The sequence below is a fragment of the Stenella coeruleoalba genome (genome assembly GCF_951394435.1).
Source record: "Stenella coeruleoalba genome assembly, chromosome: 11".
Lineage (NCBI taxonomy): Eukaryota > Metazoa > Chordata > Mammalia > Artiodactyla > Delphinidae > Stenella > Stenella coeruleoalba.
In genome coordinates, this window is record NC_137157.1 from 40,093,756 (window position 1) to 40,113,786 (window position 20,031).

Below are 20,031 nucleotides of genomic sequence, written 5' to 3' on the forward strand. Positions count from 1 at the left end.
TGCAAACACAGCATGAAGTAATGAGATAATGGGATTCACTTGCCTTGGTTCTAGGTTTTAGTGACCCAGCTGTGGAACAATTGAAGACCACGACCATGAAAAAGCCTACCTCCATATTCATTTACAGAATCCTTCAGTGTTCATAGATAAAATATATGGGTAGAAATAATAAGTGAAAATGTGTATCTTTGGGGCCAACATAAGTTCTTAAAACTGGAAAAGGTTTTTTGCATGAGAAGAAGCAGGAAAATTAATCCAGAAATTATATTTTATACCTGGGTGAAAAACTGAAGAAACCGTATGATAATCGATTTGCTACCGTCTAGTAAAAAGTACACCATTACATGCAAATCAGTGTATAAATATTTGAAAGAAAGCATCACTGCAGCTCATATTTCTCTTTAGGTCTGAGAGGCCAGCATCTCTGATGAGAGGAAGCCCTCAAGAAACTGGGTAGTGTCAGGACTACCATTAGACCTTTGTTTTCATCATATGTAATATTTCTGAACACAATTCAATTCAATATCCTGTTGTAAGATACTGGAACAAATAAAATGCCAGTTAACCTCTAGTGTCTTCACATTGCCTGGGCCCCATGGGGTCTCACTGGATGCTATTGCCATTCTATCAGACAGCTCAGGGTAGCCTAAGGAGGACTATCTGTCTCCTTTTTCTGGTTCTATTTTGTTGCTTTTAGTTATTCCTTTATAATGGGAATAATATATCTTTCTATGTACAGCGGCTTTTCTCTCTCACATTTAAGTGTATCCAATCCCCTCTCTAATCAGATTACAGCATGTACCTATCTATGCGTGATAGGAGACTGGGGCAAGGTGGGATCATTACGACAGGAAGACAGGAAACTAATATTTAGTTTCTGATCATCTTGTCCACAGCCTCTTGGGCTAACCTGGGAGTAGCCATATCCATCCATTTATTCATTCCTCCAACCGATAAATATTTCCTGAACGCCTATTTTATTCCAAATATGGTTCTCTGCCCTGGAGATGCATTGTGAACAAGTCTCCTTTCTTCATGGAGCTTATTATATTCTAGTTATGTTTCTAGAAAAGCAAATAGGTCATATTTTCAGTGGGGATACATTCTATGGAAAACAAAATAGATTAAGGAGAATAGTGTCCATATAGGGTGGGGGGAGGTGAGGGGAAAGCACAATCTTTAAAGAGTGAAGGCCTTGCTGAGGAGATATTTGAGCAAGTTCTGAAGGAAAGGAACTACTGAACCCCGTGAATAACTGTGAGATGAGAATTCCAGGCAAATGACTGAGCGAGACAGAGGCCCTGAGAGGGGAGCATGCTTAGTTCATTGGAGGGACTGTCAGGGGATTGACCGGTGAGGCCTGCGGGCAGTAAATGAGGGGAACAGTGTAATGTGTGCCTGGGTGTGGATTTCTAAAGATGACAAACACAGACTGGCTTATGTCAGTGAAAGAAGAATTTACCCCTGACACTTCCGGAGAGAAGACGACACGCCACACCACACACAGCCACACAGGGATGCACTAGGTTTGGTCCGCAGGCAGAGCATGAGTGAGGGGAAAGCACAGGACACAGCCTTTACCAGGGTTTCTGTGGAAAAGACAAGGAAAGCAGGGTAAACACTTTAGGACTGGCCAGTTTGAATAATTCCGGCAGACTTCGGAATTTTGGGGCTGTCTGTAGTTGTCTGATATCTGACCCTGGACTGGTTTAGGGTAGGAGAAATCCTGAAGTGGTGTGTGAGAGTTAAATAAAAGAGGGGCTTGGGAGTATGGAGTCAGTATAGATTAGAGGGTTTGTAATATGATTTTCATGTGCCTGCAAAAACTGGATTACGGGGAGATGTAAACGAGTTTGGCCATTAGATTGGCCCTGCGATTAATGGATGCCAAATAGACAAATACAGAATTTAGGAAAAAACGGTTTGAATACCGTGGTGGGATAGAAGGCCAGGAAAGTAAAAGGTGCAGATGATTGATCCCGGTGTCTATAAGTCGTTGGAAGTGTTTGGGATTTTATTCTCGGTGTGATAAGAAAGCAGTGGAAAGCCTTGAGCAGAGGAGTGACGTGACCTGACTTATGTGTTAAAGAGACCTCTGTGGCCACTGGGCTGCTGTGGTGGAAACAGACTGGGGGAAGAGACAGGAACATCCGTAGTCTGGTTTTTGACTTACTAAGAGGTGTCCGTTAGACATCCAGGTACACCTGCTGAAAGATTAGCAGGTTATATAAATCTGCTTCTGATTACACATTTGGAAATCTGTGGTGTCTTTCAGACGGTTTTATTTTTAAGGCCATGAGACTCAGTGAGGTCCCTCTAGAGAGTGGGCATAGACAGAGAGGCGCCATGACTGAGCTCTGTGGTGCAGCAACATTGTGAGGCGAAGAGTTGAATGAGATGAAACCAATAAGAGAGACTCAGAAGGAAGAGTCAGTAACCATAGTGCTTTGGAAGCTGTATAAAAAATTAGCTTTGAGGGCTTCCCTGGTGGCGCAGTGGTTGAGAGTCCGCCTGCCGATGCAGGGGATACGGGTTCGTGCCCCCGTCTGGGAGGATCCCACGTGCCGCGGAGCGGCTGGGCCCGTGAGTCATGGCCGCTGAGCCTGCGCGTCCGGAGCCTGTGCTCCGCAATGGGAGAGGCCACAACAGTGAGAGGCCCGCGTACCGCAAAAAAAAAAAATAGCTTTGAGAAGGAGAGGGTAATTGAGTAAGATGAGGTTGACTGGACTTAGCAGTGTGGAGGTCTTTGGTAACATTGATAAGGTGTGTTTTAGTGGAGTAGTGCAGATGAAAGACTAACTGGAGAGGATTCAAGAGAAAATGGGAGGACAGAAATTTGAGACAGAGTATAGATGACTTTTTCAAAGAGTTATATAAATGAGCAGAGACTTGGGAGGACAGCGGGAGACAAATACTGGATCAAGAAGTTGTGGTTTCATTTTTAACATGGTTGGTATCACAGTGTGTTTTCATGTCTGTGGGATTAAGTCAGTCAAGTGGGAAAACTAAAGATACTGGATAGAGTGGGGGAAATGAATGGAGAAATCTTCTTCAGTGAGTAAGACGTGGTAGGATCAAGTGAGCAAACAGGAGAGTTAGCCTTAGGCAGTTAGCAAGAGCACTTTATCCACAGTAACAGCAGGGAATACAGAGCATAGGGATACAGGTGCAGGTGTGTCATGGTAGATGTGGTGGAAGTCATTTCCTGATTGCTTTCTATTCTCTTCAGTGTAATAAGAAGCTGAGATTACAGAATGGGGAGGAGGTACTGGATCTTTTCCACTTCACAGCCTTAAAGTATACACCATCTTCCCATCATGGACAAACAATAAATAACCTCCTACAGTGTTTGCATCCGCTGGGCCATATCTCTGGAGAAGGGTATGCCAGAATATGCAACAACTGAAGATAGTCCCCCTCCATGTAATTCAGAGGTGCCTCTTCAGAGAAACGCTGCCTTATCCCGTCTCCATTGGGAATCTATTATTTAGAATGAGTTTTTCTCTAAGGATACTCTCTGCCCCTTATAAATAAGTTTCTACTGGATCGGTCCTTACTGCTTGCTGGACATGTGCAGGCTTTTATGATATCCAGAAATAGGTTCACTGCTGGTTGTGAGACAAATATTAATATTACACAAATATGTAATTACCTATTCTGATAAGCGCTGTGAAAAGAAGAGGTAAATTTGAGCTAAAATCTGAAGGAGAAGGAGGTAGGCAAAAGAGAAGAGAAGAAGAGCATGCTCAAAGACCTTGAAGTGGGCACTGGAGAAACCAAAAAGAGGCCAGTGGGGCAAGAGCACAGAAAGTGAAGGAGAGAAGGGTGATGGAGACAGGCAGTGATAAGGCTGGGGAGACAGGTCAGAGTTAGGTCATGCAGAATCTTGTAGGTCATGTTCTGAATTTTGGTCTTTATCATAAGACCAGTGGAAAGCCAATGAAGTCATTGATGCAAAGATGTAACATGATCAGATTTGCACTGTGAAAACACTTCAGAACTCAGGCAGCCAGAAGTGAGAGATCAGTTTCTCTTTTTATGCAGTGAGCTCCAAGAATAGGTATGGTGGTTTAAAGGAGCCAGAGATTCAGATATGCATGAGCAAAGTGCAATAGGTATTTAAAGACCGAAAGGATGAACATATGAAATGAAGCTGGGAAGGCAATATTGATTTAGTCCATCATTTAAGTCTTCCATCTCACAGTTCTATATCCCACAGACAATATTTGTCTTAACAGTAAGGTCATTTCCTGAGTCTCCTTTTATTCTTCTTTACCCAAATCCACTACTGGTCTCTTCCACTTTCTCACTGAATCTTAAGAACTGTCATCTCCAGCTTTCCCAAAGATTTCAAAGGCTCAGAATTTAAAGCCCTTTTTTATAGCACACCCTTCCCTCCACTAGTTTCTTATCCTGCATTTCTATTACAATTGCTACATTAAGGTGGTTGTGCCTTCTCACCTCCAGTCACAGCCTATTAACTAGAGTTGTCTCTCCCCCCAGCTCTGTGTCAGAAACCCTCAATCTCGGGGCAGGATTCAGTGATTATCTAAAAGTGTTGCCCCAATGCTAAACTACCATTTGCTTGAAAGCAACCAGGTAGAATTAATTTGGTTGATATCTTGATCAGTATGAGAAAGTTATCCCCCCCACCACTAAAAAAAAAACAACAGTGTGCTAAGGAATTCCTATTATACTGGATATGTCTCATTGGTAACCATTAGAATGATCCAGAATTTCCTTATATAGTTGGGAACCTCAATTACAGAGAAGAGAAAGTCACATAGTTTTTCTTTCAATATGAACAAAATTACTACTGAGAATAATGAACTTTAATTTAGTTGTTGGGGGTACTATAACACTAATGAAGAAGAAAAGAATGATTAAAATATTTTAAAATGGTAACTGAACAAATGTCTTTACATGACCTACTTAAAATATATGTATCATCATGCAGAACAGTTTTGTGAATTTTAAAGTACTTTCAGGTTAATTTGTTCCATGATGACAAAACTACCTAGAGTTTATTTTTCACATAATGTGTGCAGGCTCACATACATTATGTCAGCATTATTTTTAAATTATAGACCTTTTCATAGTGATGGTGAATACTAATACAGACAATATAATACCACTATTCTAAAAATCCTCCTGAACCATCTTTGGGACTTGCTTTTTACCTCTGTTTAGAGATTCATTTGGTTTACGGATCTCCTGAGTTAACTCCATAAGTGAGTTCTCATGTGTAGCCCTCAATGTTTCCAGTCAATGGCAGTTTTAAATGAAATTTCACCAAAGTTCAGTATAGCAAATTAGCTCTGGGCTAGGAAGCCTTGTGCAGAGTTATAGAAAAGACAACAATCTTGCTCTTTATATCTTTTATTAGAAATGAAATTTATAGGGTGTGGAGGAGGACACTTTCAGTTGCTTAAACAACAGTCATTCCCTCATCTGTCCTATTCTTCTTTGCTAGGATATTTATTCTACTTTCCATGCTATAGAGACAGAAGATGACACACAATCACTCAATCTCTCTCAGGGAGAGCATGGGCAGGTGACCCAGTCTTCATCAATGGGACTCAAGGTTAAGTTTGCTGACAGGCTCCTGGGAAACATTTCTGTTTTTCATAAAAAGAGGATGTCCTGCCTGGAGCTGTGGTAGACTTCCAGTGACCATGAGGAAACAAACTTATGGATAAACGTCAACACACTGAAATTGCAGATCAGAAAAAACTTGGGTCCCTGATGTCATAGTAAAGTCTCTAAACCAAGCCTGGAGCCAACCTACATTTACATTTTATGTTCTATGGTCTATTACATTTTTCCCTTGCATAATCTATCTTTATTTGGGAATAATGACTGGATTAAATCTCTAAGTAAACACATTAATTAAACATCTTCCTAGTAGTTACAAGTACAAACATAATGGAGAATTCTTATCTCTTCATGCTTTTAACGGATTCCAACTTGATTGTGCAGATTGTTAATGGTAAACAAACCCAGAATTTATGGATTTATGAGGCATGGTCAGCTACAAAATGCCATGTCAGCTACATAATTAACAGAGTATAAAATGAAGAGTTTTATAACCATCACATCTCCCTTTGTGTCAGCAATGCTCTACATGCATCCCTTAGAGACTTTATATATTAAATCTGGGCCAGGGTAAATATTGGGTTGGCCAAAAATTTCGTTCAGGTTTTTCCAAGTTATGAAAATCCTGAACTAACTTTTTGGCCAACCCAATACCAATGCTATAAGGAAAGGTGTAGAATACTGTGTTATCAGTCCCAGACTTTACCATATTTCACCTCTATTTCCTTTGAACGATTAGAAAAGTTTGATATAGGGTCAGATCTCTAGATTTTGTAAATGTGATTTGACAACTGAACCCATAGTGGTATCTCACTGTCACGATTTATAACTTTCATTTTCTAATGAGCAATATAAAATGGCAACTCAAGCAGCACAATAATATTTTCAGAAGATGTCTAAACAACAACACTTGCTCTTTTCTCCCTTCTAATTAGCTCTGTATGGGTTCTTCCCAACAAAAAGCCAGACTCTGAAACTGGCCACGGATAAAATTTTTATTTGAAACTGTGGCTTGTGATCTAAAGAGGAAGACTGTATATCCTTCAGAAACACTAGATTTTGAGCTGAGTTCAGTAAGTAGGTATCTTGTTTGAGGAGGTTGTTGGGGGAAGGATAATTAAGGAAGAGGAAGGAGTGTGTCTGGATATTTGAATGCCTTATTGTACAGACTGACACTTTCCTCTCAAAATCATTTTTTCCTTCTCACATAGTAATAGGATTTTTGTTTAATCACAAAGCTTCTCTATGTAAAGCATTTCCCAACTTCCCTCACAGCAAGGTATGGTCTTGTGACTAACTTCTGGCCAATGAAATATAAATGGTGTTATCATGGACAATTTCCAAATAATGGCCATAAAAGAAAAAAATGTTGCCTCTTTTTCCCACTTTTTATTCTCCCTTCCTCTGACTAGCAAAACCCATATTGTACCATGAGACAGAAGCTGTTTGTTAAAGATGAAAGGGCAACAAAACAGAAGGAGCCTGGATATTTGATATTTATAGAATTACCATGCTAGCCTGGACCAATTTCCTAGGCTTTCACGTGAAAGAGAAAAAATTCCTTTTTGATCAAGACACTATTATCTTTGCTCTCTACTACTGAGATGAACCAATATTCAAACTAATGTATTCACTCATCCCCATAAAGATTCAGCATTTGCCCTCTGTGTGTATGTGTGTGTGTGTGTGTGTGTCTGTGTGTGTGTATGTGTCTGTGTGTGTATATATATATATAGTATTTGGTTCTTTAAATATATAAAATTTTAATTTTATTTTTCATTCTCTCTTGAAAGATCTTAATACAGTCAACTAAAACTGTTACCACTACACAAAAAAAAGGAAGAATAGATATTGGGGAACAACTAGCAGTTTCTGCAAATTGGATTATTTTGGTAAATGAACAAAATACAATTCCAGTGGCACATGGGCTTCAAATATTATTTAACAAGTTTATTTCTCGTTTATCACCATCCACAGATTTTCCTCACCTGTTATTTTAAGAAAATGTTAGCATTTGCCTAAAGTTCTCAATATAAACTCTTCTTTGCATCATAAGCCTTCCCAAAATAATCAGGTAGTTTAAAACTTGTTCCTAGAAAATCATTTTGGTTGGAAGGATGTCAATACAGACACTCCTGCGTTTATAAACTTTTAATTTAAGAAGCTTTGTGCATTCACAAAAGCTGCCTCTGCAGCAAAGCACCTTAACTCTTGACTTTACAAGCAGTTGGAAGAAGGGTATATAAGATCAAATTATTTTCCTCAATCTGTTTTTTTCCTTTTTTTTGCATTTTTTCCTGTTTAGAGTTGGTTTTTTGTATTTTATGAACTTATGTTCACCAGCACTTCAAAAATGCAAAGACAGTGAGAATGTGAAAAGTTCCTGGTAAAGAAGACCTCTGATTTGGAGTGAAAATAGTAATAATAAAATGAAGCCGTTTGTGAGAAAAGAATGTTGCATGTACATAAAGCATACTAGCACTGTCTTAAAGGAAAAGAGTAAATCATGCAATGTGTGGAAAGAGCTCTGTACCTTTACAATACTACATAATCACCAAGTGATAAGAAAAATGAGTTGCAGATGGGAAAACCAGATCTGTGTGGCTGGCTCCACAGTCACAAACTTTGCCAGTTGTTGAACTCACTGAGAGGCCATTAAGAATCCTGATGTCTGCTTGCCCCTCCCCAGAGGTTTTAATTTAATTGGTCTGTGATGTAGCAGTGGCCTAGAGATCTAGATTTTTAAATCTCCCCAAGTTCTTCCCATGTGCAGCCAAGATTGAGGATCACTGAATCAAGGTAATGGCATCCATGCCAGACGCCAGCTAGTATCATGTTAATGCAGGAGAAGGTTGGGAATTCATTCAAAACCTTAAATTTAAGATTGGAGAAGAGTCTGATTATAAAAATGTCTCCAGCCACAGAAGGTCAGAGCCTATTACTTCATCTGTAATGGAGTAGATCCTAAGATTCTATAAGATAACACTGACCATGTTATCTGCAATGATGGAAATGTTCTACATCTGTGTTGAATACAATAACCACTTGCTCCTTGTGACTACTGAGGATTGGAAATGTAGCTAGTATGACTAAGGAAATTTCTAATTCTAATAAATTTCTAAGTTTCTAATATTATTTAGCTAATAAATAATATTTTAAAAGTTAATATTATCATTAAATGTTAATTAATTTATATTTAAATTTAAATAGCAATAAGTGATAAGTGGCTACCTTACTGGATAGCATAGCCTTAAAATAAACTCAAAGAACATCACGTTGGTGCACTACCTGATTCCACAGATTTTCAATGTTGATAAAGTGGGTGGCCTAGTTTAGATAAAGGTGCCATATAGAACATATATTTGCAAGAATAAAAAAAGACAATGAATTTTTTTAAAGCTCCAGAGAATATAATCACACTCTTATACTTGCAAAAAGAACTATAACCTTTATTCATCCTTTGTAAATCTTGAATCCCTGAACAAACAGACTTAAAAACAGACTTTCAGAACAAAAAGCTGTCTGTAAGTATAAATTTATACATGAGTTTTATTTTGATAATTGTTATTAAATCAACCACCTAATCTATAAATATAAAAGTATGGCAATAAGCTTCATGTCTGAAATAAACTCACACGAATGCACACATAGAGAGGTATGAAGTAAGAATCTATGCCCATAAAATAAGCATGCATTCTTTTTTCTATCTTTACATGAATAACTTGAATTGTGTGCTTACTACAGACCAGACACTGTGCTTACTGCTTTAGATGCATATTCTCATCATCATCTAAGGAGATAGGTACTATTACCCACACTGAGCACATGAGAAAATGGAGGCTCACAGCAGTTAATTTTTTTATATTCACCCAACTCATGAACGTTAAAGCTGAACGCTGCGTTCTGTATTTATTAATAGAAATAAGTGACAAACCTCCTTATAATTATATAGGGATTTTGAGAATGTTACTTTTATTGCTATTCAACATTTCTTTACCACTACTGAAATTCTCTATCAACAGAGAATAATCAGTCACTGTCTGAACAAGGTGTAATCTGTGTCTATGCGTGAATACGCTTTCACTGTTACTATACCATTTATATTTCTATAACTCTAGCTCTTCAACAGCAGCTTGAACAAAGCCAAATTCTAGAAGTCACGGTGACAAAAATTCATCACTATTCATAAATTAGAACAATGGATTGCTTCCAATTGTCTCCTGTAGTTTTGCCAAGGCAGCAAGAACAAAAGAAGGATGATGAGTATCACCCATGCCTTTTGTTTCGGAACTATTCATTAAATAAAGATAATTTAGCCAAAATACACTTGAAAAAGACTTGCTGATTTGCACATTCCTTACAAATGCATTCAGCAAGTGACAATGGCATTTTAAATCTAAATTTACAATAAAGAGATATCACAGGATTCTGAAGTAGCAAAACCATTTCTAGCTGCTGAAGTGTAAGAATGAAGAGACAAAATAATGAGACCTTGGGAACATGTCTAAAAATGTGACACCAACACATGGAACATCCATCCCCAGCTGTCTTCAGAAAGCTTGATGTACACTTAAAATGCATGACACCGCCATACCAGAGCCGCTTTCAAAATTTATCACCTGGTTTTGTATATTTTACTCTAGATTCCACTAGAAAGATGTTAAACCAACTGAATTACTGTCACCAGCTAGTGAGTTCTTGCATAGTTATTCTCCAAATACCTTGGAAATGAACATCTCCAAGGCCTCATCTAATAACCAAAGTTGCCATTTTCAAATGGGAAATGAAACAGTACATTTATTTGAAGATTCGTTTTCTCATATTCTCCAATGCTGCCTCTACTTTTGGTTAACATACATGTATATGTTCCTATTAATATTTCAAAATCTTTTTTTAAAATAAGGAGTCATCTAAAACAAAATCCAACTTCAATATCTAATTATAGCTATTTATTAAATATATAATATATGTACTATAAACGTTCCAGGCACTGTGCTTGTGTCATCTCATTTAATCCTCTCAGTGCTATGAAAAAAACATTATTTTCTAGAGTTCACCTATGAGGAAACTGAAGCTGAGGGGTAAATGACTTCCCCAAAGTAACCTAACCAGTAGGGAGGTGTGCCTGGTGTGCCGTACTCTCAACCATTCTCTTTTATGCCTGGCTAGGAATATAACTGGAGGTAGTTAAAAGTGTTCTAGCCCTTTCTTGTCTGAAAATAGACTCCCATTTCTTTCGCAGAAAACAGCTACTTTGAAAAAAACACTGAGAGTAGTCTTATAATAGACTCCAATGATATACTTACTTTCCCACCAGTTATCCAGAAATAACCAACAAGAAATAATTTCTTTCATTTTTTTATAACATGTTGGAGTCTTTCCTTACTTTTCCAGATGGATTCAAAATCATATTTATTAACTCAAATCCATTTTTTTATGTTTTTATTCTATACTATGAATTGACCCCTTTCTTAATAAGAACTCAAATTGAGTCAGAAGTAAATTGCTACACTGTTACAGAGCAAAAGAACAGATGGTAACATAAGTTTAGAAGGGAAAACAAGACCATGTAAATTCTAGAAGAAAACATGGGCATATTTCTTTAAAGTCCTGAAGTAGAGAAAGCCTTCCAAACTAAATAAGTACCACACACTGATTGTGCCTCTGGAGCTCCAAAAGCCTTCCAAATTATGACCTCAATTCCACACAGCACTGAAAGTGCTATAAATTCAACTTTTGCATGATTAAAAACACCCTAAGAAAAGCAAATTACAAACAAACAAACCTAGTAAATATCACAGAAAGAATATATAAAAAGCTCTAAAAATTAAGTAAAAAACCCAACACCCAACAGAAAAATGGACAAATAATATGAACCTACTGTTTATAGGGTAAAAGAAAAATTAGTCTCTTAAACATATAAAAGCTTATTCTCTTATTCTCTTATTCTCTCAGAATAAAAGAACAGCAAACTATAAACTATACCAAGATATAATTTTAACCTATATAGATATGTCAAAAATCTAAAATTTACAATAAGCTCTGTTAGACAATTTGTAAGGAAACAATTCCTCTAATACACTACTAGTAAAGCATGATGCAACATCCGTGTGGCCACTTGACAATGACTATTAAAATCAACATGCATTTACTGTGTGATGCATCTATATTTCTAAGAATTTATTTTGCCAATTTACATGCATATATATATATATATATATAATACAACATATCTATAGAGCTATTCATTGTAATATTTTTCTGTAATTACAAAAGACTGAGAAAAAGACCAGAAAGTACACAGCAGAAGCAAGAAGAACTACAATCCTGCAGCCTGTGGAAAAAAAAACACATTCACAGAAAAATAGGCAAGATGAAAAGGCAGAGAGCTACGTACCAGATGAAGGAACAAGATAAAACCCCAGAAAAACAACTAAATGAAGTGGAGATAGGCAACCTTCCAGAAAAAGAACTCAGAATAATGACAGTGAAGATGATCCAGGACCTTGGAAAAAGAATGGAGGCAAAGATGGAGAAGATGCAAGAAATGTTTAACAAAGACCTAGAAGAATTAAAGAACAAACAAACAAAGATGAACAATACAATAACTGAAATGAAAAATACACTAGAAGTAATCAATAGCAGAATAACTGAGGCAGAAGAACGGATAAGTGAACTGGAAGACAGAATGGTGGAATTCACTGCTGTGGAACAGAATAAAGAAAAAAGAATGAAGAGAAATGAAGGCAGCCTAAGAGACCTCTGGGACAACATTAAATGCAACAACATTCGCATTATAGGGGTCCCAGAAGGAGAAGAGAGAGAGAAAGGACCCTAGAAAATACTTGAAGAGGTTACAGTTGAAAACTTCCTTAACATGGAAAAGGAAATAGCCACCCAAGTCCAGGAAGCACAGAGAGTCCCATACAGGATAAACGCCAAGATACATAGTGATCAAATTGACAAAAATTAAAGACAAAGAAAAATAATTGAAAGCAACATGGGAAAAATGACAAATAACATACAAAGCAACTCCCATAAGGTTAACAGCTGGTTTCTCAGCAGAAATTCTACAAGCCAGAAGGGAGTGGCATGATATATTTAAAGTGATGAAAGGGAAGAACCTACAACCAAGATTACTCAACCTGGCAAGGATCTCATTCAGATTCGATGAAGAAATCAAAAGCTTTACAGACAAGCAAAAGCTAAGAGAATTCAGCACCACCAAACCAGCTCTACAACAAATGCTAAAGGAACTTCTTTAAGTGGGAAACACAAGAGAAGAAAAGGACCTACAAAAACAAACCCATTACAATTAAGAAAATGGTAATAGGAACATACATATCGATAATTACCTTAAATGTGAATGGATTAAATGCTCCAACCAAAATGCTTGCTGAATGGATACAAAAACAAGACCCATATATATGCTGTCTACAAGAGACCCACTTCAGACCTAAGGACACATACAGACTGAAAGTGAGGGGATGGAAAAAGATATTCCATGCAAATGGAAATCAAAAGAAAACTGGAGTAGCAATACTCATATCAGATAAAATAGACTTTAAAACAAAGAATACTACAAGAGACAAGGAAGGACACTACATAATGATCAAGGGATCAATCCAAGAAGAACATATAACAATTATAAATATATATGCACCCAACATAGGAGCACCTCAATACATAAGGCAACTGCTAACAGCTCTAAAAGAGGAAATTGACAGTAACACAATAATAGTGGGGGACTTTAACACCTCACTTACACGAATGGACAGATCAGCCAAACAGAAAATTAATAAGGAAACACAAGCTTTAAATGACACAATAGACCAGATAGATTTAATTGATATTTATAGGACATTCCACCCAAAAACAGCACATTACACTTTCTTCTCAAGTGCGCATGGAACATTCTCCAGGATAGATCACATCTTGGGTCACAAATCAAACCTCAGTAAATTTAAGAAAACTGAAATCATATCAAGCATCTTTTCTGACCACAACACTATGAGATTAGAAATCGATTACAGGGAAAAAAACACAAACACATGGAGGCTAAAGAATACATTACTAAATAATGAAGAGATCACTGAAGAAATCAAAGAGGAAATCAAAAAATACCTAGAGACAAATGACAATGAAAACATGACAATACAAAACCTATGACATGCACCAAAAGCAGTTCTAAGAGGGAACTTTATAGCAATACAAGCCTACCTCAAGAAGCAAGAAAAATCTCAAGTAAACGATCTCACCTTACACCTAGAGGAACTAGAGAAAGAACCAACAAAACCCAAAGTTAGTAGAAGGAAAGAAATCATAGCTAACAGAGCAGAAATAAATGAAATAGAAACAAAGAAAACAATAGCAAAGATCAATAAAACTAAAAGCTGGTTCTTTGAGAAGATAAACAAAAGTGATAAACCATTAGCCAGACTCATCAAAAAAAGAGGGAGAGGACTCAAATCAATAAAACTAGAACTGAAAAAAAAAAGACTGAGAAAGAAAAACAACAAAAAACATCTATCAATTGGGAGAATACAGGAATACACCATAATTGGCTTAACCACTACCCTACGGTTGATTTTTTTTTCCTGTTTTCACTTTTTTCCCGTAACTTTACATGCCCCAGCCTTTTCCTAGAAGAGAATTAACATAGACTGGGCTGTAGCAACATGGAATTCTGGGAGTGCATGAGACCCAGATAGAGCATGAGCACAGAATTCACGTGATCTCCCTCCTCTAGAGAGAAGCCAGCACAGCACAGTCACCAAGCCAGATGGAGGGAATCAAACTTGAGCCAGGTCTAGGCAATAATTAGTGTGCAAAGGGAGATATAACTCTAAAGAAAAGGATTGAGGTCATGGCATTAGGAGAAGAAACAGATGGAAGGATCATTTGAACCATATCCAGGTCTTTTGGGGATGGTCAAGAAGAAGAGAGAGAAAAAGCTACCTTGGATAATTTTGCTGAAAAGTTTGCCTCGGAAGAAAACTGGAAGTGTGTCAGAGACCTAAGGAGAAAAGAAATATCCCAGGCAAACCGTGGTTAAAAGCAAACAAGCAAATACAACCTTCCTTCCTATTCTCATCCTCACCAAAATAGATTTACTAAGATGCAGCCGGACAGGATTGCCAGGCCTCCTGCATCTCTCCAGACAACCTTATAGTAGATCTCAACACTATATTGGAACATATTTCCATTATCTACAATATCATAAATGCAAGAAAATAGTTACTTATAATATTTACTCATAGCAGTGAATCCCAGCATTAAAACATGGAATCTTATTCCAATCATATCGGCAGTAATCTAGGCAATTGTCAAGAAATAAAAAAGATGGAAAAAACTTGAACAGCAATCAGATAGTCTGGATATTGTAGTGACAGATCTGAATCAGTTATTTAGAAATGTGTTATGACTGTATTTAAAATAACCAAACAATTTGAAAAGAATCACTTCAACTGTGCATAAAAGGCAGGTTGAATTTTTCAGTGCACATAGTTTCTGCTACGCCCAGAACATTAAGTTTTCTTCTCCTCGGTGATTATTTAAAATAGTCCTGCAAGTGCTAAGGCTATAATTTCTGAAAATTTAAACTTTCAGGAGACCATATTTTAGCCACAGAAATTTGATTGACTAAATCACTTTGTAATATAGAGTCTCAACACCTTAAGACTATATAACCTGTGACATTATTAGATGGGAGTTAGTGAGACTGGGACTTTAATATACACAGGCTTTAACTGTATGCACCATAAATACAAACATCTTGACTCAAATGACTAGTCAGTTAGCCAACCTGTACAAAAAAATAGTCAAACTAATTTTGCTTGGGTTTACTGGAACCTTTGTTTTAGAAAAAATGATTATTTAACTAAAGTAATATTTCATTCAAAAGTCTATTATGCAGATATAACCGTTTTTTAAAAATCACTGTTTTAGAAAGTCAACATGAGATTTAATAATTTAATCTAATACATCTAATAATAAGTATTTAATTTATCTAATCTAATAACTAGTGTTTTTTATTTTTTTCAAAGAATTCCTATCTCCAATTATTGTTATAAGATGAAGCCATAGGGGACATACGTCATTCTTCAAAAAATACAACACAGCAGGATGCAGGATGTGATTTATTCTGGTTGAAATAATATCTTCTTGAGGATAAATTAAAGCAATTTCATTAGAAGGGTTTTTGAGAGTCTGGTTTTTGGACTGATTATTTTAAAAGTCTTTCCATGTATTATAAAATTGTTTGTTACAATGCTTATTGAATTTGAACTGTAAGAATTGAACTAAATTAATTCTAAGCCTGACAACGTTATTAAATCATATAAGACCTTGCCAATGTACTGCCTATGATGTCAGGATCAGATAGGATTTTGTAGAAAATACCCATTTAAACTTTTGCTTAAATTGAAAAAAAAATTATTTTAATACAAACAAAAAATGTAGATAAAGAGTACCCATTGCAGGGAGACTTCAATAAAATTCTACACTTGAGCTTTATTAGCTGTTGGGAGAGTATGGTGACCCAAGTGCTTTGTCTGCAAAAACAGCTGAATAGAACATAACTGGGTTCTAATATCCTGCAATCGTTAGGGGAAGAGGTTCCAATAGGATGAGAAGCCTCATAGCAAGAAGATAAACACAGAAACCCAAGACCAAATTCACTCTCTGATCATATCTTTCATTTATAGAATTTAAGAAATTTTAGGTATTCTCTAGACTTCTACAGGTAGAAATCCTCAGAGACCAAAAAAGACTTTAAAAACCAAGTTGTCAGAAATGGCCAAAAATAACCCCAACACTTTTACACATAGTATAGACAAGATCAACTCACCCTTCAGACTTTAGGCAAAGTATATCTTAATTATCCAGCAGCATTGTAGGCTGCTTGCCACATAATTTTAAGACTGGAAATACTGATATGCTAATATTTCTTATCTATGGAAAACTGCTAGCTGTTTCCTAACATCTTTCTCTCCTTCTTCCATAATAATATGATTGTGCCTGCTCATATGGCTGCCCAGTTAGAGACAATAGTTCCCAGCTCACCTTGCAACTAGATATAGTCATATGACTAAATTCACAACAAGGCCAGTGAGCTTAATGGCAACCCCCTCCCCACTTTCCTAAAGTAAACTGATGCCCTCCATTTGGGGTTGTTATCACCCTCCATGGGTGGGTGGTGACCCAGCTTCAACCACATAGACAAGTGTACTACCTTTGAGGGCAGAGAGGCCTGGTACAAGGACCATTTCCCTAACACCTCCTGGAGCAGGTCAGCCTCACCAGCTGTGACTGGATAATTGCATTCTATAGTATCTGAATAACCATATTTGAGGATCTCATTGATAAAGCAACTTAGCCTTTACCCTAAGAAATTCAACTATCCTCATCCTATATCAGTGTAATATCCTGTACTGTGAAATTCTTAAAAACAATGACTTATTTACTTAGTCCAGGATTGACTGATAGTAACATTCAAGAAATGTGTATTGAATAGACAATGAAGAATTCTCTCAAAGAGTTCCTAATGCTTTTTTCAGTCTACCACAGCATCACACCAAAAAAAATTCATATATTTGAGCATAGTAACCATCTTACTCCTCTCCAGGCTAAATGCCAATTCTTTTAAACTTTTCTTGTTAAGACTTACTTTTCAGCACTTTAATCATTATGTCACTGTCACTCTCCTTTGGATTCTGTTCAGTTTCTCAGCATTTCTTTAAAATGTAATGATCAAGTACGCACATAAACTGTACAGTGAAGGAGTTTGAAGCATGTCACCCCAAAATAACCTACATTGGCATATTGACAATTTTGAGTTAAAAACACTTGAAAAGTAGCAAATACAAGAACAACAGTCTGATCTTCCTTCCAGGAGATGAAATTCCAACATGAAAAATATTGTCTCTTTACCAGAAGGAAAGTAGTATCATTAAGGACAAGAAGTTGAGACTGAGAGAATTCTGTATAGACCTTGCTAAAATCATTCTTAATGTTCCTTTAGGTTCCCTACATAGTTTAGTCACTTTCCTACAATTTCTTTCCCTCTCTTTGTTCAACCTAAGATAAAAGTTGGTAGTTTCACGATTTCTTTGGGTCTTCAGTCCTTATGAAGGCTTCCATGTCATGTAAACCTTAATGTAAATCTGTGTGCTGTTTGCCCCTGTTAATCTGTTTTATGTCAGTTTAATTCTCAGGCCCAGCTGAAAAACCCTGAGGGTCGAGGTAATCCAGGAAGAGTCTGACTAATGCAGATTAGAATGGAAAGATTATCTTCCAATCCCTCCATGTGATATTCAGTAGATTAGTAAGAAGTAGTAAGTACTTAGTAAGTAGGTTAGTTGTTCACCACAGAACCATAATAATAACATATTTACTTCATTATGCAGAAGAAAAGCTCTACTGTTTCTCTAAGCTATTTATTTGCTACTGTAAATCACTGTCTTTACTATTAGTACTTACTTGCTGATATGTCTTCTCCTTTTGAATTCCACTATGTTTTTGTGGAACTACTTTTTTATTACCTACTAACACAGTAGGTTTTGATTTATTTTACCAGGTTATCATAAAAACATCAAATAAGATAGGAAAGAGCTCTGTGAATTATTGTCTAAAATGTTACTGAGGTTGATTCAGAGCCACTGGTAATTATCAATACTGTGATTTTGTTAAATAGCAACACGTGAATCATTTGAGGGACTGCATTCAACTCCATGTAATAAAACTTTCTTTGATCGAATGGGTTTATTTCTCTCACTTAAAAATAAGCCTGGGAAGAGAATAAGGGAATAAATTAAGATCGGCACTGTCACTCCATATGACAGACTTCTGTTTTTGTTTTATTTTTGTTTTGCTTTGCCTTGCCATCCTTAGAGTTGGTCTATCATCCTCATTATCGAAAGACAGCTGCCACACACATGGAACAGGACAAAAGGGACATACCAATGGACCTACACCTCTTATTCAGGATAACAGCGATTTTCCCATAAGCCCCACCCAGTAGATGTCTTCCAGAACGGCCTCGGGTGGCCACCCACAGCTAAACAGGGATTGCAGGAGGCAAATATTTGAGCTGGGCACACTGCCTCCTAGACCAAATTTGGGAAATGTTAGTAAAGAAGAGGGCAATTAGCTACAGGTGGAGAATTTACCATATCTGCCATGTCTTACACTGTGAGAGTCCAGATTATAATTCCTAGATTATGAACAAGAGTTTATCATTGGGCAGAATAAAAAATGAAATCAATAATTATCCCTTCTTTCCCATTAATAAGCACAGCTCTGTCTTCACTAACCATGCTCTATATAACACATACTATAGCAAAATTAATGTTTGATCATCTATTTTGGTATTTATGTAAAGCTGTAATTTCTGAAATTTCTGGTTATAACTCCTTAAAAACTTCAATAGTTCCCTTTAACCAGCCCTCTGGCAATATGAGGCCCATGCTGTCAAGGAACATTGAGGAAAAAATAAAACCAATATTTTTTAACTGTTTGGGACCTCACTTCTGAAGTGAAGTCCCCACTCTGAAGACCCTCCCCCCCTTCCTTCCCCAAAGGAGGAAAGCCTTGAAGAGAGAATGGATTTATTACATCTCCATCAGGTGTGTCTACTTAAATGGATTAGAACTGCTCCTTTTGATGTGGGACACTTTCAGTATACAAGAATATTCAGAGATACATTCCTTATATTTGCTTTTTTGCAGGTGGTTTACATAGTCATTATTCAAGTGACAATAATAAGCTTTTACAGTGTATACCTTCTATGTTTTGGTATGACTGTTTAATCTGTTCTCAAATCTAGTGAATTAAGGAAGAATCTCAATACCTGCTGCATATTTTCCATTCAGGAGTCCTTTGACAATTTAGTACCCCCTAACTAGCATCAGAACATTCTGACCATATGGCAGGTACAGTAGGAAAATGTCCTGACTTTAAGATTAGACATGCCTGAGATTGAATTCTCTGCTTCCTATCATTGCGTGACCCTCATCAAATCAGTTGAACTCTCAGATCCTGTATCCTTAGCTGGGAATTGGGTTCATATTTCCTTGCAAGATAGGATTTTAAATGGTCTCTTTCCATTATTGTCAAACTGCACACTCTACCAGAATGACTCACCAGAACTAGGATTTCATAGCAATTATTTCCAACTTTAGCAAAACTTTACTTCAAGGAAACTAGGAAAAGACATCTTTAGCAGGCTTTGCACCTTTGAAAGTTGACAACCTTTAGGAATAGTATACAAAGTCTATTATTTTTCATCCTGTTAGTCTCTAGAATTATGGATCTATATGTAAATAGTGGCTTTTGTCATTCTGAAATTTGTATTGAGTGTTTTTCTAAAAATAATGCACTAAATGTTGAAAAACTGACAGCTAAAAAAACATAGCCCAGCACTTACTCATCATAATT

The 20,031-nt window shown here is 36.8% G+C and overlaps 1 protein-coding gene across 3 annotated transcripts in view; it reads right to left on the bottom strand.

Moving 5' to 3' along the window:
• Positions 1 to 20,031, bottom strand: part of SYT1 (synaptotagmin 1) — a 1,170,968-nt gene that overhangs the window by 1,039,885 nt on the left and 111,052 nt on the right. The window contains exon 2 of one of the 3 annotated variants that reach the window (XM_079937831.1): positions 1,463 to 1,589. The exons of the other annotated variants lie outside the window; for them this stretch is intronic. The gene's annotated coding sequence lies outside the window, so the exon portion shown is untranslated. The remainder of the gene's footprint in view (positions 1 to 1,462; positions 1,590 to 20,031) is intronic. 3 annotated transcript variants of the gene reach the window in all.